This window comes from Vombatus ursinus, unplaced genomic scaffold (genome assembly GCF_900497805.2).
Source record: "Vombatus ursinus unplaced genomic scaffold, bare-nosed wombat genome assembly UNPS02001287.1, whole genome shotgun sequence".
NCBI classification, from domain to species: Eukaryota; Metazoa; Chordata; class Mammalia; order Diprotodontia; family Vombatidae; genus Vombatus; species Vombatus ursinus.
In genome coordinates, this window is record NW_020941065.1 from 6,945,831 (window position 1) to 6,968,584 (window position 22,754).

General features: G+C 39.2%; 1 protein-coding gene across 8 annotated transcripts in view; it reads right to left on the minus strand.

Annotated features, from left to right (window-relative positions):
• Positions 1 to 22,754, minus strand: part of TAOK3 (TAO kinase 3) — a 240,464-nt gene that overhangs the window by 139,192 nt on the left and 78,518 nt on the right. For all 8 annotated transcript variants that reach the window (XM_027863638.1, XM_027863620.1, XM_027863643.1 and 5 more), the window contains one exon: positions 8,954 to 9,064. The gene's annotated coding sequence lies outside the window, so the exon portion shown is untranslated. The remainder of the gene's footprint in view (positions 1 to 8,953; positions 9,065 to 22,754) is intronic.

The window sequence follows — 22,754 nt, forward strand, 5'->3', positions numbered from 1 at the left end:
ATTTGTGTGAAAAGTATCTTGTAATGGTGTTCATACAGTTAATGGATTTGCCTTGGCAGGCAGACTCCCAAGTATTTTATATTGTTTACAATTATTTTAAATGGAAATTCTCTTGCTGCTGGACTTTGTTGGTAAGAATATAAAAATGTTGATGATTTGTGTGGGTTTATTTTATATACTGCAACTTGGCTAAAATTGTTAATTATTTCAAATCATTTTTTTAGTTGATTATGATTCTCCAGGTCATATCATCTGAAAAGAGTCATATTATTATATCATCTGCAAAAACTGCTAGTTTTGTTTCCTCATTGCCTATTCCAATTCCTTCAATTTTTTTTTTACTGTTATAATTAGCATTTCTGGTACAATACTGAATAATAATGGTGATAATGGGCATCCTTGCTTTACCCCTAACCTTACTCAAAAGGCTTCTAGCTTATCCCCATTACAGAAAATGCTTGTTCGTGGTTTTAGATAAATACTACTTATTTTAAGGAAGGCTCTTTTTATTCCTCTGCCTTCTTGAGTGTTTTATTTTGTCAAAACCTCTTTCTGCATCTATTCAGATAATCATATGATTCCTGTTGGCTTTGTTATTGACATGGTTAATTATGCTGCTAATTTTCCTAATTTTGACCCAGCCCTGCATTCCTGGTATAATTCTCACCTGGTTATAGTGTATGATCCTTGTGACATATTGTAATGTTCTTGCTAGCATTTAATTTAAAATTTTTACATTAATATTCATTAGGGAAATTGGTCTATAGTTTTCTTTCTCTGTTTTTGCTCTTCCTGGTTTAGGTATCAGCACCAGATTTGTGCCACAAAAGGAATTCGGTAGGACTCTTTCTTTGCCTATTTTTTCAAATAGTTTATGCAGTATTGGAATTAATTGTTCTTTAAATGTTTGGTAGAATCCATTTATGAATCCATCTAGCCCTGGGGATTTTTTCATAGGGAGCATATCTATGGCTTGTTCAATTTCTTTTTTCAAAATAGGGTTATTTAAATATCCTATTTTCTCTTGTTAATCTGGCTAATTTATATTTTTGTAAATATTCACCCATTTCACTTAGAATGTTAGATTTATTGGCATATAATTGGGCAAAATAGCTTGTGATAATTACTTTAACTTCATCTTCATCAGTGGTAAACTAATCCTTTTCATTTTTGATACTGGTAATTTGTTTTTCTTCTTTAAAAAATAAAATTAGCCAATGGTTTGTCTATTGGTTTTCTTCATAAAATCAGTTCTAGTTTTATTTGTTAGCTCAATAGTTTTTTGCTTTCAATTTTATTAATTGCTCCTTTGACTTTCAAGATTTCCAATTTTGTGTTTCATTGGGGATTTTTAATTTGTTTTTTTTTCTAGGTTTTTTTTTTGTTACATGCCCAATTTATTGATCTGCTTTTTCTCTATTTTATTGATATAAGCATTTAGAGAAAAAAAATTTCCCCTAAGTACTGCTTTGGTTGCATCCTATAAATTTTGGTATGCTGTCTCATTACTATAATTCTTTTTTATGAAATCATTGATTGTTTCTATGATTTGTTCTTTGATCCATTCATTCTTCAGGATCAGATTATTTAGTTTCCAATTAATTTTTAATCTATGATTCCATGGCCCCTTATTGAATGTAATTTTTATTGCATTATGATCTGAAGAGGATGCATTTAATATTTCTGCTTTTCTGCATTTGGTTGTGAGGTCTTTATGGCCTAATACATGGTCAATTTTTGTGGAGGTGCCATATACTTCTGTGAAAAAGGCATATTCCCTTCTATTTCCATTCAGTTTTTTTCCAGAGGTCTATCACATCTAACTTTTCAAAAATTCCAATCATCTCCTTAACTTCTTTCTCATTTATTTATTTATATTTTTTTGGGCTAGCTTTATCTAGTTCTGAGAGAGGAAAGTTGAGGTTCCCTGCTAGTGTAGTTAAAACTATTTCCTCCTGTGACTCATTTAACTTTTCCTTTAAGAACCTGGATACTATACCATTTGGTGCATACAGGTTTCATATTGTTATTACTTCTTTATCTATTGTACCTTTCTGCAAAATGTAGTTTTCCAACTTATCTCTTTTAATTCAATCTATATTTGCTTTTGCTTTGTGTGAGATTATGATTGTGACCCGTGCTTTCTTTAAAAATTTCAGCTGAAGCATAAGAGATTCTGCTCCAGTCCCTTATTTTCACCCTGTTTGTGTATCTCTGCTTCTCATGTGTTTCTTGTAGATAATATATTGTAGTATTCTGTTTTTTAATCCATTCTGCTATCCACTTCCATTTTATGGATAAGTTCATCACATTCATAGTTATGACGACTATGTATTTCCTTCCATCCTGTGTTCTCCCATTTATCCTTTCCTCTTTCTTCTTTAACCCCATCCATGCTCAAAAGTGTTTTGCTTCTGATCTCTCCCTCAATCTACCCTTCTATCAGCCCTTCCCTTCCTTTCCACTTTCCTATAGTGTAAGATAGATTTCTGTACCCAACTGAGTGTGGATGTTATTTGATGCCATTTCCAATGACAATGTTGATGTTATTTGAGTCAATTCTAAGGGGAGTAAGGTCCAAGTGTTGCTTGCTGCACTGCCCCCCCATCTTCCCTTCCCCTGCAAAAGCTCTTTTATGTAAAATAACTTATCTCATTCTACCTACCTCTCCCTTCTCCCAGAGCATCCCTCTTTCTCACCCCTTAATTTAATTTTTTTTATATAATCCTATTACAGGCAACTCACACCCAACTCTCTTTCTATGTATACTCCTTCTACCTCTTCTGATAATGATAAAGTTCTAAGGAGTTACAAGTATCATCTTCCCATATAGGAATGTAAAAGTTTAACCATATCAAGTCCCTTATGATTTCTCTCTCCTGTTTATCTTTTTATCCTTCTCTTGAGTGTAGTATTTGAAAGTCAACATTTTTATTCAGCTCTGGTCTTTCCATCAAGAATTCTTGGAAGTCCTCAACTTCATTAAATGTTAATTTTTTTCCCTCCTGAAGGATTATACTGTTTACTTGTGTAGGTGATTCTTGGTTGTAATCTTCTCTCCTTTGCCCTCTTGAATATCAGATTCCAAGCCCTCCAATCCTTTAATGTAGAAGCTGTTAAATCTTGTGTGATCCTGACTGTGGCTCTACAATATTTGAATTGTTTCTTTCTGGCTGCTTGTAACATTCTCTCCTTGACCTGGTAGCTCCAGAATGTGTCTATAATGTTCCTGGGAGTTTTCATTTTGGGATCTCTTTTATGAGACTATCAGTAGATTCTTTGAATTTCTAAGACTTCCCCTGACAGAATGGGAAGATGAGAAAAATCTGTTCCAGTGTCCATGAAGGCAGCTAAAGTAGATGCTGTGGAGTACTTAGAGCTTGGTCAGACATCAAAGATGCCAAGGTGATCCACTGCTTCCTAGGCCATTGCCAGTTATCTTGACTTTTGTCTTGCCACTGGATGTCAATTACTGTGGAAGAAAGAGTGAGGTTGATGACTTTGTGCAACTCTGCCTCACTTAAATCCAATTCATGCTCAAATCAAGATATCACCCCATGATTTCACTGGTCTCTTCAAAACCAAGGACAAACAATATTTTTACCCTCTGGTTCTAGAATATCAGGGCAGTTTTCCTTGATAATTTCTGAAATACGGTATCTAGGATTTTTTTTTTTTTTTGGATTGTGGCTTTCAGGCAGTCCCATTATTTTCAAATTATCTCTCCTAGATCTATTTTACAGGTCAGTTGTTTTTTCTAATGAGATAACTTACATTTTCTTCTATTTTTTCATTTTTTTGATTTTGCTTAATTGTTTCTTGATGTCTCTGCAAATTATTAGTTTCCACTTGCCCAATTCTAATTTTTAAGGCATTATTTTCTTCAGTGAGCTTTAGTACCTCCTTTTCTATTTGGTCAATGCTACTTTTTAAGGAGTTCTTTTCTTCAGTGAATTTTTGTACATCTTTTGGCCGATTCTGCTTTCTACGGAATTGTCTTCAGTGAATTTTTGCACAACTTTTATGAGGCATTGTTTTCTTCAGTATATTTTTTTCCTCCCCCTCCCCATTGTTGACTCTTTTTTTTTCATGATTTTCTTACATCACTCTCATTTCTTTTCACAATCTTTCCTCTATCTTTCTTAATTGATTTTAAAAATTCTTTTTGAGCTCTTCCAGGGCCTGAGACAAACTGCCATTTTTCTTTGAGGCTTTGTATATAGTTGCTTTGATTTTGTTGTCTTCTGAGTTTGTGTTTTGATCTTCCCTGTTACCACAGTAACTTTCTATGGTCAGGTTTTTTTTTGTTTGTTTGTTCATTTTCCCAGCTTATTTATTGACTTTTAACTTTATGTTAAAGTTTAGCTGTGCTCCCAGGGTAGAGGGGACACTGTCCCAAATTTCAGGATTTTTTGTGTCACTATTTTCAGAGCTAGTTCTGGGGGTCTGCAGGCTCTCAGTTCTTCCAAGGTTCTACGATCTAAGGAGAGGTATGGTCACTGCTCTCCTGGCCTGTGTTCTGATGTGTGAGAGACCACAAGCCCTCTTTTCCACTTTGGAACTCTGATCAGGGTCCCCATTTCTGTCAGTGCTTTGCCTTAGTGGGGGGGTGGGGGAGGATAGGACAAGCCAGAACCATGTATTTGCACTGTAAAGAGTCTTGCACCTAGTGTCAGCAAAGGGTCCCTTGTAATTTCATTCTGATAGATTGTCCAACCCTCTTACCACCTGTGGGCTGAGAGCTCTGGAAACCACCACCACTACTGATTTAACTGCCCCCAAGGGCTGCCGCTGGTTTTCCTAGCATGGCTTACATTGGCAAGGCCTGTTCTGGACTGAGCTCCACTCTCATTCCAGTGAGACAGAGCTTTCCTATCAACCTTTCAAGTAGTCTTGAGCTATAAAATTGTTTCATTTTGTCCTTTTGTCGGTTCTGCAGCTCCAGAATTTGTTTTAAGGCCCTTTTTAAATGTTGTTTGGAGGTGGATCTGAGAGAACTCAAAGGAATTCCCTGACTTCACTCTGACATCTTGGCTCTGCCCCCAATCTATGTTCTTTTAAGATTCCTCCTCTGTTTCCACTATCACTACCCTAGGATAGGGTTCATTACCAGTCACCTGGACTGTTGCAATAACCTCTCAATATATCTTCCCACTTTCATTCTCTCTCTTCTAGTCTTTCCTTCATAAACCACAAGTATATAAACTCTCTTCCACATATTTTGTGATGCCTCTCCTACGTGCAGAAATCATCAATGAGTCCCAATTGTCTCCTAAAGGAGCCCAAACTCCTTGGCATGATATTCAAGAACTGTCACAATCTGGCACCATCCTGCTTTTCTCACATTATTATCTCACGTTACTATATTTTATGCTCTAGCCAAACTGGTCTACTCCTTGTCCCAAAATATGTGCCAGTACTTGAAATACAATCCGTCACCTCCTTCGGCAGTTGAGTTAATTTTTAAGATTAACTCTATCTATTATTGTTATATTATCATAAAAACCAGTTATAATAATTAGCTTCCTTTAAACCTAGAAACAACATAATGGCTCCTATGCTTCCACCCCCATGTGGTTCCCTTCTCTGCAACTTCAGGAAATTAATTAAATAGACAAAAAAATTATACACTCATTGCTTTAAGCCCCCACTAAGGAAAAAATTCTTAACATTTACAAGGATGTTAAGTTCACTTCCTTACTTTACATTCATATTTATTTCTAAACCCTGGATTCTTACTGCTTCAGTAAAAATTCAGGTAAAATCTTTGGATAATGAAGCAGCACATTATATGTTAGAGAAATACACTAGAAGAAAAAGTTGGGGCAAGAGAAAATCTTTTCTCATAACTTGCCTTAGTCTTTGAACAAATGGGCACACTGGACTCATCTTGAGTTTTCTGCTACTTGACGCTGACAGGGTCAATGTCCCTTCTCAACCTCTCTTTTCACTGCCAAAGCTCAGTCTTACCTCCTTTTTTCCATTCTCTGGTTGCCCCCCCCTCCATCCACGGCTCATGGTTCTTTCAGGTTCTATATGACCCAATTCCTAACTCTCTGCTTTGAGATCCTCAGAATTTCTAACTAGTTCTGAGATAGCTCTTCCTTTTTATGAAAGTTCCTTATGATGTGACCAAATCTCTCAAACAATAACTTTGATTTAAGAAGCCCTGTTCACACTTGGTTCTTATTGACTGATTCACTTAAGAAGTGTTATTACTAAACAAAGGAAATTACATTTAATTGGGGTGGGATAATCAATGGAGCCTCACCATTGCATAATCCTGAATGCCCAGCTGATAATGACCTTCTTTAGATTTCACATACCACTTTTTTGGGGGGGAGAATTTTCTAAAGAATTTATAAAATAATTCCTACTTTAGTTATCTCTGTTCCTGTCCTATCCCCCCTACTAAACTATAAGCACCATGACAGCAAAGAGTATATCTTATCTAAATCTTATCAGATAAAATTACATATCCTTGGTGCCTAATACACTGTTGTGCATATAATAGGTGTTTGATATTTGTTGAATGAAGGAACCATAGAAAGGGAGGGTGGCTCAGCTCTTTCATTTTTTTCTCAATTAAGGAAATATTTATTAAATGCTTACATTGTGCTCACACAGTGCTAGGTGCTGGAGATAGAATGATCCCTCCCTTCCACTCATAGGCCAGTAATTTTCCTAAAACACAAGTATCACTATACCCACTACACTCAACAAATTCCAGGAGCTTCCTATTACTTCTAGGATCAAACATAAATTCTCTTGTTTTGCCATTTAAAGCCTTTCACAGTCTGGTCTCTTTCTAACATTTAATTTCCCTTGATATATTCTGTGGTCAATCTATCCTGTTTCACCCATAGGATGCTTGATCCCCAACCCCTGTCCTCCTGCTCTCACGGGTGGTCCCTCATTCCTGGGATGCTCTCTCTCCCATCTGCCTCCTAGCTCCCGTGTTTCCTTCAAGACGCAACTTAAATTTTGCCTTCTACAGGTGGCCTTTCTTGGTCCCCTTTCTTCCCTTCTACCAGCTGATGCCTTCCCTCTGAGCTGATCTTCCATGTGCCCTGTATCTTGACTATAAATATTTATTCATGCAGAGTCTCCCCCACTGGAATGTGAGCTTCTTGAGGGTAGGGATCATGTTTGTGCCTTTCTTTGTATCCCCAACCTTCAGCACAGAGCCTGGCATAGAGTAGGTGCTTAATAAGTGCTTGTTCACTGACTGAATAACTAATATGAACACAGAGAAGGATAATATAGATATAAGTAACAGGGGTAAAGGACAAGGCAGTCGAAAGGCTCTAGGAATATTTGAGGAGGGGGTTGCTGTTGTTTGTCCTTCATTCTTGAAGAAGACCATGACATCAGGATAAGGTGATATCATGATTTGCAAGTGAATTGGATTATAGTGAGGGAGAGCTGTGCAAAGTCACCAGCCTCACTCACTCCTCTGGAGTTATTTGGGTCCAGTGGCCAGATACGAATCAGAACAACTAGAGATGGCCCTCTGAGGAAGAGGAGAGCATGAATACCTAGGCTAGGGGCATCTGGGTTAGTAGACATTTGTCTTTGGTGGGTCTCCAGAATACTTTTGATATGGCACATGGTAGTACAACACCTGGCTGGTTTAGTTATTTGGAGTGCTGAGTTAATGAAGTTAGTTAATTCATTCCATGAACAATCAAGTTCCATGGTCATAGATGGGGTGGGGGGTGGGGGTAGGTGGGGCTAAACAGATACTGGACCTGTGATTTCATTGATATAGGCAGTCCCTGTTGAGGAAACTCCTGCTAAGATACCAAGTCAGTTCAGTTTCTTCTCTGATGTTTATATTCCCAGACCAGGGACTCTTAACCTTTTTTTGGATCATGAACCCCCTTGGCAGTCTGACTAGGAATAATCAAATGCATAGGACTACAAAGGAAACCAATTTTATTGCAGTATAGTTGTCAAAATATTAAAAGAAGAAGTTAATGGACCCTAGGACAAGAACTCCTATCTTAGAGAGTTGCCTAGAACATGGAGAGTTAAGTGAGGGTCATATAGTCAGTATGCATCACAGGCAGGCCTTCAATCCAAGTCTTTCTTGCTCTAAAACCATTCTACCAGTCTACTTTTCACAATCACAGACAGGACGTCTACTTCATCCCAGCCATCATTTAAAAAAAAATTAAATTTCTATCTTTTTCAATCAACAAAAATCCATCATATGTCTCTCCCACTCATATCCCTTTCTTCTTTGAGAAGGAAAGAAAAACAAAATCCCTTGTTATAAATGTTTATAAGCAAAACCAAATTCCCACATTGGCCATATTAGACAATGTCAGCAAACACATCCATAAAATCAACATCACTGCCAAAGCAATACTTGAAATCTTAATGGTTGGGAAGTACTGCCATCTTATCACATGGTGATGACAACACAAAATGGGAAACACAATAACATATTTGGTGCTTCTGAGATTGGTCATGACAGACAAAAAAAAAAAAGGCTGTAGATATTTATGTATCCTGGGGCAAAATGTATCCCCCAATTCCCATTCTTCAAATCCCTATGAAAAGAATTTCCAATAGTTTCCCCTAAAGAAAGCAAAAACCCTAGCGTTCCAACCTCCTCCAATACCAAACTCTATTTTGAACTTGCTGGGCTCTCAGATGTAACCTGAAATTAAAAGCCAAGCTCTATGATGCCACAGTCTAAATAAGAGAGGAGAAGGGACTCTGCTGAAATATGACAGTGGCAGCCAAATTAGACCAACCATAAACACGTACCCTAATTACACTTCACTCCAGCCTCAAATCTGTACACAAGAAACTGGAGAGTATAAGTTTAGGTTGGAAATATTCTGTGGCTAACAACCATGACCAATGTGCCCAACAGAAGCTTCAAGGACTCTTGCTAATTTCTCGGCTCAGGGAAGGCACTCATGGGGGTGTTGGATTATACCTTTTTCCTTGTGGTGCAAAGTGTACTCTCCGGCTTGGACTCATTTCACAATCAATTGGTCATTTTTTCTTTTCCTTCTGTAATGGTGCCAGTTCTCTCTGTTATGTATACCTGGAAGAAGAGGAAGAAAAATCAGAGATGTTAATGATTGAGGAGTGATTATAGGGGCAGCCTTTACAAATGCAGTCACATTTGGGGAATGTTTACAAAAGTAATCATATAGAATTGAAATCTGATCTTTGCCTATTGTCTGCAGTCTCCATTGACCTAAAGAGTAAGAGTCAATAGTTTTTAAATTATTGGCCTAAACCTCCAAGGGAAACATCACGTACTTAAGTAGATTTAAGATATATACATCTATACAAGATGTAGACATATATGGGGGTTCACTAGCTACTGGAGGAGCTTGAATGGAGCTTTGAGGCTACTGAGTCGTTTTAGTTGTGTTTGAGTCTTTATGACTTTATTCGGCGTTTTCTTGGCAAAGATACTGGAGTGGTTTGCCATTTCCTTCTCCAGCTCATTTTACGTATGAGAAAACGGAAGCAAACAGGGTGAAGTGACTGGCCCAAAGTCACACAGCTAGGAAGTGTCTGAGGCTGGATTTGAACTCAGGAAGATGAGTCTTCCTTACTCCAGGCCCAGTGCTCTGTATACCATGCTCCCTAGCTTCCCTGAAGGAAGCAGGGATTCCATTTGGCAGAAGAAAGGAGGGAGTGCATTCCAGACATGGGGAAAGCCTGTACAAAGGCACACAGATGAGAGATGGAATATAGTGTAGAAAATAAAAAGCTTGGTTTTATTTTTCTGTTCTTCCTTTCTTGATTCCTCTCTTCTCCCTGCCTTATGCCCTCTCCACCAAAAAAAAAAAAAAAAAAAAAAGGAATTTTTAGTTGGGAGAGAGCTGGATAAATCAGTGTTTTAATGTCAGAATTTGTTTTCTTTCCTTCAAAACCTTTGTAACCTTGAACCTATGGCTGCAAAATATAATCAGTTTAAGAGGCAAGTAAAACATTTCAAACTCAAGACTCATGACCTCTAAGCACCAAACTCAGGCAATCAATTTTAGTAAACAGGTAGCGTTGTAAAAAGAACAGGGGAGTAGGAAAGTTTCTGACATTTATTACTTCTGTGAAACTGGAATGCCATTCATCATTCTGGGCCTCAGTTACCTCATCTGTAAAATGGGGATAAAGATGCCCACAGCACCTAGTTTATAGGTTGCTGTGTGTGGAGCAAATGGTATGTACATCAAGTATATACCAATCAATCAATCAACACTGGTTAAGCATCTACAAAGTAGATAGAGCACTGAGTTTGGAACCAAGACTTTATGAATCAAGAATCATGAATCATGAATTGAAATCTGATCTCAGACACTTTCTAGCTGTGTGACCCTGGGCAAGTCATTTTACCCTCTTTGCCTCAGTTTCCTCATCTGTAAAATGAGCTGGAGAAGGAAATGGCAGAAAACCGTAAATGGGGTCATGAAGAGCTGGACGTGGCTAAAACGATTCAACAACAAATGTGCCAGGCACTCTGCTAAAGGTTAGGGATACAAAAAAAAAAAAAGGCAAAAGATAGTCCCTGACCTCAAGAAGCTTATAATCTAATGGGGACTATAACATGCATACAAATATATACAAAGTAAGCTATATACAAGATAAAGAAGAAATAATTGAGTGAGAAGGCACTAGAATTAAGAAGGGTTGGGAAAGGCTTCCTATAAAAGAGGAGATTTTATTTGGGACTGCAGAAAAGCCAACTATGGTTAAGGTTTAATGCGTTTCCTTTCGGAAAATTTAAACTGCTCACCTCATGAACCTGGCTACTCAGTATATTATGCCTTCAATGAAATAAACTGTGTATTACATTAACTGAATCAGAGGCTGCTAAACCTCTAAGAAGGTAGTTTTGAATAAGGTATTAACTAAAATCTTAGGGCCTCGATTAACTTCAAATGCATGAGTGGCTCATTCCTAGAAAATAGTGTACTCACAGGAGGTGAGTAAAGCCCTTATATTTATCTTTTCTCCAAATGCTAACTCGAAACACAATTTTCTTAAAAAGCATCCCCATTTCTGTCTGTTCTTACACAGTACAACTCCTCCAATTTTTAAATGGTTCGAAAGGAAATACATTAAACCTTAAAAATCTCAAACCATGTAAGTCTCTTTCATTTTTCTGCAACATATTTAAGGCCCACATGTATTTGACTGATGTCTTTCTGGCTCTTTACATTTCTAAGAAACATTCTCTCTCCCATTCCACTCTTTGAAGGAATCAAAATAATCAATTTTAACTTTCCTCCAACTCTTTTCTCACACTGCTGGCTCTGTACATAGGGACTTAGCATTTTTATCTTTAAAAGGTTAGAATCTGAAGACTTCATTTCAAAACAAAACAAGATGCACCATTATTTTCTCCTTCCTTCTCACCTCAAAAGGCCAGTGAGAAAATAGGAGGGTGACAAGAATGGAGGATTTCAGGTCTTTTTGTTTTGGGTAAGAGATTTTATCAAGGATGTAGGATTTGAAAACATTCTTTTTAACTTTTGAGGTTAAGAAATGCAAGTCTTCCAATAACACTAATTAACTGCATTATATTTTTTCAACGGTATACCTACTGAATACTAAAAAAGAAAGCAAAAACACTTAAAAGTTGGAAGCATACATCTCCCTTCGCAGGCTCACTACCAGAAAGTCAGACACTCAGTTGATGAATTATTTTGGCCACAACTTGGGAAGATGGTCTACGGAAGGCATAAAGGGGTTGGAGGTCTCTGTTTGTGGAGAAAGTGCCCCCCACTAATGAAATCAGGGAACTTCTCAAGTTTGAGGTGCCAAAGTAAGTCATGCAAAGAGGGATTAGCCTTATTCTGCTTGGCTTTAGAGGACTGAACAAGGACCAGTGGGTGGAAGGTAGGGGGAAAGTTGATTTTTGACTCAAGGTGTCCAAAAATAAAGTTGAGTATCAGCCTTGGGAAGAAGGGAATGAGTGAGTGGTGGATGATGGGCAGGAGGGGAGGTGGTCTTCAAAAGGGAGCTTAGTGAGCTACTTTTTGAGGCTACAGTGAAGAGGGCTTATGCTTGAGGCAAGAGTTGTACTGGTCCACTTCTGGGACCCTTCAAACATTAAGGTTCTATATGTTGTTATTGTTCATTTGTTTCAGTCTTGGCTGACTCTTTGTGACCCCATTTGGGATTTTCTTGGCAAAGATATTGGAGTGGTTTGCCATTTCTTTCTCCAGCTCATTTTACAGATGAGGAAACTGAGACAAACAGGGTTAAAAGTGACTTGCCCAAGGTCACATAGCTAGTAAATGTATGAGGCTGAATTGGAACTCAGGTCTTCCTGACTCTAGACCTGGCACTCTATTCACTGTGCCACCTAGCTGCCCTCAAGGTTCTATGAGATACAGGCACTGCTATTTCTTCTTTATAGACATAGGAAATTACACAGACTTAGAGGAATTACAAGGAAAAAGTGAAATAAGTTATCCAAAGTCACACTCATCTTAGTGAGGGCTAGGATGCTGGAATTTTGATTCCCAAGTCTAATGCATTTCTCAAAAGATCATAGAATCACAGATGTGGCTCTGGAAGGGAACTCAGAGGCCATTTAGGCTGACCCCTTCATTATGCAGATGAGGAAACTGAGGCCCAGGAAGGGGAAGTGACTCGGCCAAGGGCACAGGAATAGTATAGTCTGGAGAACCTAGGTCCTCTAACTGCAGGGCCAGGGCTCTTTCCACTTTCCTATTCAGCCTCACTGACACGACTATTAAAGAAATAAAAGGGGGTTAGAAAAAGTACGTAAAGCACACATTGTGCTTTCCTGCCTCCGAGTCTTTTCATCACTTTGTTTCTGATGCCTAGAATCCTACTTGTTGCTTTCGTACCCTTAACTTCAAACTCGACACAAATACTCATCTGTCCAGGAAGCTTTCTTTGATCCTCTTCCCTCCTGCCCCCAGACGGTAATAATCTTTCCCTCCTTGATCCTCACAAAACACTCTGCTCTGAGACATTATTTTGTAAATCTATGTATATGTCTGAGGATCATTTCTTTCTCCTTGAAGGCTGGAGCTGTATTGTATTTTCAAAGTCTGCCGGCACTTACCACAGTGTTCTGTGCCACTTTTGGGACCAAACCTGTGATGTCATTGGCATAAGGATCCACCAGTAAGGAAACCGCCCCTCTACCCAGATAAATAGACACTGGTTTTGAAACTTAAGAGTCGTACCTGGGCCACCAAGAGGTCGACTTGCCCAGGGTTACACAGCTGATATGGATCTGAGGGGAAATGGGGAAACTCATATTTTCCTGAGTTTGAGACCAGCCCTTTCTCCACCACGCCGTGGCTGCCTCTCTTCCTACACAGCGTAGGCATTTAATAAATGACTGTTGAGTGCCAAGTGTGAATATTGAACAGAGGAGAAAACAGCTTTGGACAGCCTTTCTCCCTTCTAATAATCTCTAAGTGGCTCTTTTTTCAAGGTAAGGAAACCATTTTTATGGCATCATATTTCATTTTAAAAGTATCTTAGAGACTATAGTTGCTTATTAATGTCCAATTATGATCATTGTTTCTGCTATGCAAAGAATATTGATGGAGTGAGAGGGTTCCTTCTATCATAAGAATTATCTAGAGAGTATTTGTTCTGCGTGGGTCAAGCTGTACGGAGGGATGTGAAGAGGTAACCCAGAGTCCACTCACTGGGGCTTGAACCAAAGACTGCGAGGTAAGTCCTGACCCAACACAAGTACAACAAGGCTCATTGGGGCCTATGAAAAGCCACTTTCTTCCTCCTTTAAATAATGATCTTTTGGCTGGCGCAGGGAAGGAGGAGCTGCTTTGGCTCTAGTAGGCCGAACGCTTGGTGTCCTGGTTTCCTCTGATGCTTTGGAATGGGGCTCACAACTTGTTACTATCAGAGCTTCCACACCAGAAAAACAAAACAAAATAAAACAAAAAAGCCATGCTGTCCAGCAGTCCGGAGAGAATCGGCAGCTATGCTACCCTCCGACATCCTCACATCTTCACATATCCCAAGTAGCCTTTGCATGAATTGGGAACGATTCTGGAGAACTCATCAAGACTTCAATTTGAAGCTTCTCTCTCCTACAGCAGTTTAATTACACATCAAATTTCTTAGTGCAGTGAAAAAACTTGCTAGGTTCATGATTTACTCTTAACATGAGAAAGGTCTTGCCCTTAAAGTGGACATTAACTCCCCCTAACGGCTGGTGTTCCAGTCTATCTTTCCAGCCTCACTGGGCATGATTGTCCCTCCTGTATCCTTCGATCCAGGCAAACTGGCCATCTTTCTGCTCCTTACTGACAACACTCCATTTCCCATCCCTGAACCTTTGCCATGGTCATTCCCCAAGCTTGGAATGCACTCCCTCCCTTAGTGTGTGCCCATAGAATCTCTTTCTTCTTTTAAGATGCAGCTCAGGCACCATCTTCTACATGAAGCCTTTCCTGGTCTCCTCAACCTCTAGGGGTCTCCTTCACAACCTACCTTGAATTGGACCACTTTGTATATATTTGTTATTTATTCATTTTTATAGTCATGCTATGTGTTTGCTTGTCTTCCCATTAGAATGCAAGCCCCTTGTAAACAAGGATGGCTTCATTCTTTGTCCTTTACCCTCAGCACCTGGAGCACAGTGACTGACACAGTCGGTGCTTGATAAATGTTTATGGACTGAATTAAGGACCACAATGTAGCTCATGAGGCTAAGCAACAAAACTGAGTTTCAGGTCATTATTCTGGCTGCTCAATCACTTCACCCTACTCTGAACAAATTTTTATACTTATAAAATCTTACTTGAGTAACTGTAATGTACAATGACTCTTAAAGCATCATTCATTCATTCAACAAACAATTTATCTCATATATCACATTAATCAAATGACTGCCGCTGTAGGTACAGGATACCTGAGATAGGAAGAAAAAAATGAAACTCCCTGCCGTCCAGGAGTCATTGACTTTCCATGTAATAGATAGAGATAAATGGGACAGGAGAAGCAGAGGTTCCCAAACTTTCTGGGTTCACGGCATCCTTAGTGTCTCAATAATTTGTTTCATGCATCCTCAGGTCAAAAGAAATATCTAACAGTTCTGTTCATTAAGTAGTTTGGCCAAAAATTTAAATATCTTGAGTCCTTCCCTGTTGGTTTGCTGTGGAGTCAGGTCAGTAAGACACATAGTTTGGGAACCAAGAGAATAAGGACTGGAAAGGGACTGGATCTATGATTTTATTGTATAGTAATTCCTCCACCAATATGGGTTGGCACCTTCTCTGAAAACTGGGGATTGTTTCACTCTTTGTACTTGTATACCCAGCTCCTAGCATGATACGTGAAAAATAGTAGGTTTTAATAAACATGTGTTGAGAGATTGATTAATTGCCTGGACAAGTCATGTAACTTGCCTCAGGGAAACACAGCTGGTATGTATCACACTTGAACTCAGTTCTTTCTGAGTTTGAGCTGGCTTTCTATCCATTATGCTAGCTTGCTTCTCACAGATAAGTAAAGACAAGTTCATTTGAAGAGAGAGAATACCTGCTCAGCCAAAGGGTGGGGAATGGGGTGACAAATCAGGGAAGGCTTCGTGTAGGAGGGCACATCTAAGCGGAGTCTTAAAGGAAGCTAAAGATTCTAAGAGGCAGTGTTGAGGAGGTAGGCGTGGGTCTGTCTCACTGCATGTGGAGGCAGGAGATGGAATGTCGACTTCTATACTCTCTCCCTTGATGACCTCATCAGCTGCCATGGGTCAGTGATGTCTGATGGTTCCTAGGTCTTTATATCTAGGCCTTGTCTTCTTCCTGAGTTCCAATCTCACATGATCAACTCTCTATTGGGCATTCTGAACTGGACGTCCATAGGCATCTCACAGGCATCTCAAACTCAACATGCCCAAAATGGAATTCATTCTATTTCTGGCCAACCCTCTCCCTTTTGAAGACTTCTCTTTTTCTATTGAGCACATCACTATCATTCTCTAGTCCCCCAGGCTCGACCCATCAAGGCCCTTCTCAATTCCTCACAGTCACTCCACAGAGCCAATTCTTGTTATTTCTACATCTACATCTTTCCCATCTGACCCCTTTTCTCCATTTGTATAACCATTACCCTGATTCAGGCCATCATCACCTCTTGCCTATACCACTGCAATAGCCTTCTAACCGAGCTCCCTGCCTCAAGTCTCTCCCTACTCTAATCCACTCAGCTGCCAAAGTGATTTTCCTAAAATGTAGCTCCAGATCTGCCCGTGCCAACACCCTCCTTCTATAAATTCCAGTGGCTCCCTACTACCATTACAATCAATTGTAAAGCAATAAAAGTGATTTATAACCAGGTTCTATCCTACCTTTTCAACTTTATTATACACTACTCCCTTTGAGGCACTCTATGTATGGTCTGGCCAAACCGGCCATCTTGTCATTCCTCACATGACACTCCTTCTCCCATCTCTGCATTTGCCCAAACCTGGTATGTATTCCATTTCATGACTCAGCTCAAGCGTGACCTTCTTCAGGTGACTCTTCCTTCTAGGCAACTGGTTTGTACATACCTTTGTATATCTATATATCCCTCCTGATAGAAAGTAAACTTTTTGAGGAGAGCAATGGTTGACTTTTCTCTTTGATTCCCCCAGTCTCTGGCACTCAGTAGGCATTTAATAAATGCTCAATTACTGATTGATTTTGCAGGTCTTTAAATGTTGGGCTGCAGGAGATTTCTGAGTAGGGAAGGGACATGATCAGATGTGTGCTTTAGGAATATTATCTTGAAAGCTAAGGAGGATGAGTTGTCAAAAGGAAAGTAATTTATGGAATGCTTATTAAGTACAAGGCACTGAGTTATGTAGCATTAAAAATGGGTAAGACTTGTTTCCTGTCATCAAGGTGTTTATAATTTTATAATAATTTACATAGGATACTTAGATGGCACAGTTGAGACCACGGGTCTTGGGAGACAGGAAGACTTGATTTCAAATCCTACCTCGAACACTGACTAGCTGTGTGACCCTGGGCAAGTCACTTAGCCTCGGTGCCTCAGTTTCTCCATCTTTAAATGGGAATAATAATAGCACCAACCTCCCTGAGTCGTTGTGAGGATCAAATGGGGCAATATTTGTAAAGTGCTTTAAAGTGGTTTATAAATGCTGGCTATTATTATGATCCAATGAAAGAGCATATGTCAAGTGTTCTGCTTAAAATACTAAGGAGACACTAGCTGTACACCACTTTGAGCTTTTTAAAGTTCTTTGCACACATTATTTCATTTGATCTTTATAACAATCCTGTGTTGTAGGTGTGTATGGGCGCTACTATTCCTATTTTATAGATGAAGAAATTGAGGCCCATGGAGAGTGTCCGGTCCAAGGTTACACAGCTACTGAATGTTAGTGGTGGGATCTGAACCCAAGTCCTCCTGCTTCCAGAACCAGTGTTGCTTACACTGAACTAAGCTGTTGGTGGGTTTTGTTTTGCACATACTGAGTTTCAGGTACCAGGGGAACATCAATTATGTACAGCAGGCAACGAGAAATGCCAGACTAGAGCTTCAGAGAGAAGATCAGGCTTAGAGATAGAGATCTGAGAGTAACTGACATGGTGGTGTAGCTGAAGTCAGGGGGAATGGATGGAATGTCCAAGGGAAAAGGAGTGAGGAAGTCTAAGGCAGACCCTAGGGAAAATGGCAACGGCCAATTTCTAAACAAAGACCAGATAAACGTCAAACTAACATGTTCATCAATATCCCAGTGATTTAGATAATAAATATTACCATGTTTCAAATAGGAAGAAAACAGGTTAAGCAACATGTCTGAAGTCATATAAATCAGAGACTGATGCAGCATGAGAAACCGACAGAATATTACTGAAAATACTTCCAAGGATGTTAAGGCCCCTATAGTTGTATTTTTTAGCCTAATTTTGCTTGCTCTCACATCAATGAAATGGGAGGGTTTCAAAATCATACATTTAGAGCAGAAAGGATCTTAGGGGCCATCTTGTACAACCTCATTATATTGTAAATAAGGAAACTGAGGCCCAGAAAGTTTATGGAACTTGTTCAAGGTCAAACAGGTTGTGAGTGGAAGGGCTAGGAATCATATTTAGGTCTCCCGATTCCCAATCCAGGTCTCTTTACACTGCACCATGAAGGGGCCTCTGACTTTGGGAATCCAAGAAAAACAATACAATTATATGGTAACATGGTATTAAAATGCAACTAAATCACATTTTAGTTGCTTAAATACATCTGGACATTTCAGAAGTTACATTTTCATATGCATTTTACCATCACACATTCAGAGAATTTGTTTGTTGATTTAATATTTAGATCCCTCTAGTATTGGTGAAAGAGGTCTTGTGTTAAACATGAACCAGGCCCAGGTTTCTGCCATCTATCCCCAGCTCCGTCTATTAGTGTGGGACCTTCAGTGAGCTGCTTCCTCTCTGAGAAAGTTTCATAGTATCTCAGAATGGGAAGGCCCATCAGTTTCAACTTTCTAGTCCAACTTATACCTGAATGGGAATCTCCCGTGTGTGTGTGTGTGGCAATTGGGGTTAAGTGACTTGCCCAGTCACACAGCTATTGAGATTATGTGTCTGAGGCCACATTTGAACTCAGGTCCTTCTCATTCCAGGGCTGGTGCTATCCATTGTGCCACCTAGTTGTTCCTGGGAATCCCTTTTACAGTGTTAAGTGGAGACAGCCTCTGTTTGACCAAGACAGGGACCTGCTATCTGCTGAGGTAGCTCATTCTACTTTAGGACAGCTCCATTGGAAGACTTTCCCATACATCACTTTAAACCAGCCGCTTTGTAATTTCTGACTGGTCTCCCTGCTCTTCTAGGAACAAAGTACTCCATCTCTCTGACCTGGGCATTTCCTCTGGCTATTCCCCCTTGCAGAGAATGCTTTCCATCCTCAACTCTTCTACTGACTGCCCCAGCTTCTGCTAAATCTTAACTAAAAAACAAAAAAATCCCATCTTTTTCTGGAAACCTTCCTCAACCCCTCTTAGTTCTAGTTGCCTTCCCTCTGTTAATTATCCCTTATTTAACCTGTGCAAAGCTTGCTTTCTATGTATTTGTTTGCATGTTGTCTCCCGCATTAGACTATAAGCTCCGTGAGGGCAGAGACTTCTTTTGTCTCTTTTTGTATCCCTAGCACTTAGCATAGTGCCTGGCATGGAGCAGGCACTTAATAAATGTTTATTGATTGATTAACATTACTTCTCATTGTATCCTCAGAAGCCAAGCAGGAAAAGAAAATCCAGTTCTATTTCAGCAGTCCTTCAGATTCCTGAATACAACTAGAATGTCCCACACTTTGTACTTCTTCAGTCTAAGTTCTATGAATCAGGTCCTCTTTTTGTGTCTTAGACACACACAACAGATTTAAGCAGGGACTGACTTTCTTTCTCTTATTTGCATCTAGCACCATACCTGGCCCTTGGTAAGTGCCTAATCAATGGGAAGCCAGGTGTCACAGTGGATAGAGCACCAGGTCTGGAATTATAAAGATCTAAGCTCAAATGTGGCCTCAGACACTTAGTAGCTATGTGACCCTGGGCAAGTCACTTCAACCTGTTTGCCTCAGTTTTCTCATTTGTAAAATAAGCTGGTGAAGGAAATGGCAAACCACTCCAGTATCTCTGCCAAGAAAACCCTAAATGGGGTCATGAGCAGTCTGACATTACTGAACAACAGTAACTGACATAACTGAACAACAACAACAAAAATCAATGTTTATTGACTTGAAATATTCTCCAGTCCTACGACCATGTAGGCTACTCTTCTTTGGATGTGAGCCAGTTTGTCAATGTCCCTAAAATACGGCTCTTAAAACTGAATACATTTGTAAAATGAGGAGGCTGGGCCAGATAAACAGCTTTTCAAGTCCCTTCTAGCTCTAAAATTCTACAAGTCTCTGATTTCAGAATCACAGGCTAGTTACCAAGATAGCCTATTCAGATTCACAAAAGATGTCAGCTCTAACCTAACCAACGCTCCCGGCAATCTTCACTTTATTTACCCCAAAGTGACATAAAAGAAAAACCTGTGCGCTAAATACCTTTCACCCCTGCAAATTTTACCTGCCACCATCCCCCCCAATATCTGAAGGAACTCTAAGGGAGCCCTATATTTATAACTTCTGACTTCCTGCTACCAGTTCACAGTGCCAGGCAGTGGAGATAATAGAGCATGCAAAAATAAGAGCTTTGAAAATAAACCTTCTTGCAGCTAATGAAGGATCATCTGGCAAAATGTCACCGCTATCAGCAAGTTCTTTTGTTTGTTTGGGGTTGTTTCTCTCCCACTTCCCGCTAGCGCCCTAAAAAGAAAATTTGCTTTATTGTATTCAAGTTTAAAGACCAAAAGGCTCTGAAATAACACTATGAAATTAAATTATCTTTCTTTCTCTTCTTTGGAAAAAAAAAAAAAGGTCTGCTTGGCATTACCAAGTTACTTTGGACCAAAGTATTACTATTGAGTTTGATTTCCCCCTCATTTTACAGATGAAGAAACTGAGGCCCAGAAATATAACCTGACTTGCTCAAGGTCATACAGCTCATTAGCGCCAGTTGCCACTGTAATCTAGGGTTCTTAGCCTTCACTTCAATTTTTTTTTTCACCATAGCCACCATGGTTTATAGGATTAGGAATCTATTACTTTGGCAACTTTAGGTCAATAAGAGTAATAGAAATATTACTCATGACAGTTTATAGGACTTTAATCAGTTGTTTATTAAGGAATTACAGGATTTTCATGCCGTGTGGCCTTTGGTACATAAATCAAATCTTGGAATGAAAAATCTCATTGCAAGAAAGTGTGTGTGTGTGCATGTGCGTATGCCTGCAGATGGAACAGTAAGGGCATCGTTCTTTACCTAAATTGCTTCAGATATTTTACTGGGCTTTTTTTTTTTTAAACTAATGTGATGGAATGAAATGGTAATTTCTATTTAGTCAACTATGATAATGCAGAATTGGACAGTGATGATGGAGATCTATTTTGGGTAGAAACTAAGTGCTGGGTTTAAGTTGCAATAAATTAAAATTGGCTTCTAGTAACAAGGTGATTTATAATAGGGACAATGTATAATATTAATTACAATAGTGGACATAATTAAATGGTCTTGGGAATTATTCAGTGAGTGAAAATATTTTAGAAACTGTTCATCTGAAAAGTTAGAAAGAATTCCATCTAGGACCCAGGAATTCATTACCACCCACTTAATCTTTCTGAACTGCTTCACCAGGAGCAAATGAATAATAGTAGGTTTCTCTCCTAAGAATTTCATTTCAATTTTTCTTGCTTTTCATTTCAGACATCCTAGGGGAAGATTGCTGGTCAGTAGATATAAGGATGGAGAGCCCACTGAGATGGGAGTGCAGTTAGGAGTTATGATACTTGACATGCTTTGGGGGGAGGGAGCACCATCATCCCTAACTTCCATGGATGCCTCTACCCTGTGAAAAGCCCACCTTCAAGCTTGGAGCCCCTTGATGCATTTCTAAAGTCAACACTGTTATTCCCTTCTAATTTTGCTTTGCCACTGGCAATGATGGCAAACATTCACATGGGCGGACATGACACATGTTAGAGCGATATCTTCCAGTTGCAGGCTGCCTCTAGATGCCTTAATGATTACATCACTTGTGAGTTCAGGATTAACCCTTTCTCAGTGGCACACAAGACCGAGACTATAAGAGTAAACTCCCATGTCAACACAAATCATAAATATTAAATTGATTTCAGAAGTTAAGTATCCTTTAAAAAATGGCCTGAGATATTTTTGGAGTTACCTTAAACTACTTTGAAAGTAGAAAAGTACAAAGTAGAAAATGCACTCACTGTTCTTAACTAATATGCAAAATATATTTTCCATAATATAGACATTAAATAACAGTTGTAAGTTTTAAACTTTAAAGTATTAGGTTAGTCATTATGATTATGTTGGCTAAAATAAGGAGTATAATTTTAGAATGTAATATTTTCCATACTGTTACACAGATGTGCCCATGTCTCTCTTCCCATTCTCTAATCCCAAAATGATATCGCTACTGTTTAAAGATAAAAACTCTCCAATAGAAAGCAGTACCCAAATTCCTTTTCTTTCATCCCCTTTAGAAGCAAGGTATGTATTGGCAAGAATTCAGAAGAATAACTTCTTAATAACTTTAAGAAGAATATCTTCTTAAATAACTTAAAAACAAACAAACCTGTAAGTATTGAGTTCAGCAAAAATTATGACTGTCAAGATATCATTAATTGGAAATAGCTATGATTCTGTTATCATAAAAATGAATTCTCAGGGCAACTAGGTGGCGAAATGGATAGAGCACCGGTCCAGAAATCAGGAGGACCTGAGTTCAAATCCAGCCTCAGACCAAACACTTGACACTTACTAGCTGTGTGATCCTGGGCAAGTCACAACCCCAATTGCCTAAAAAAAAAAATAAACTCTCGAGGACAGAGGGAGGTTAGGTCAAGAAGTCTACTCCAATTTTCACATGCACTCAATGGCCAGGTCTTGTCATTGCTACCTCTCCCACATCTTGGCATCATGGGATGATGGCTTCTCAGATATAGGACTGGAAGAGATCTTAGAGGCCACCTCATCTAATTCCCTCATTTTACAGATGAGGAGATTTGGCTGAGGGAGGTTGAAGTGCCTTGCCAAGGTTACACGGGGAGCAAGCATCAGAGGTGGGACTGGAACCCAGGTCCCCTCACTGCAGACCTAGTGTTCTGTTCATTGTACC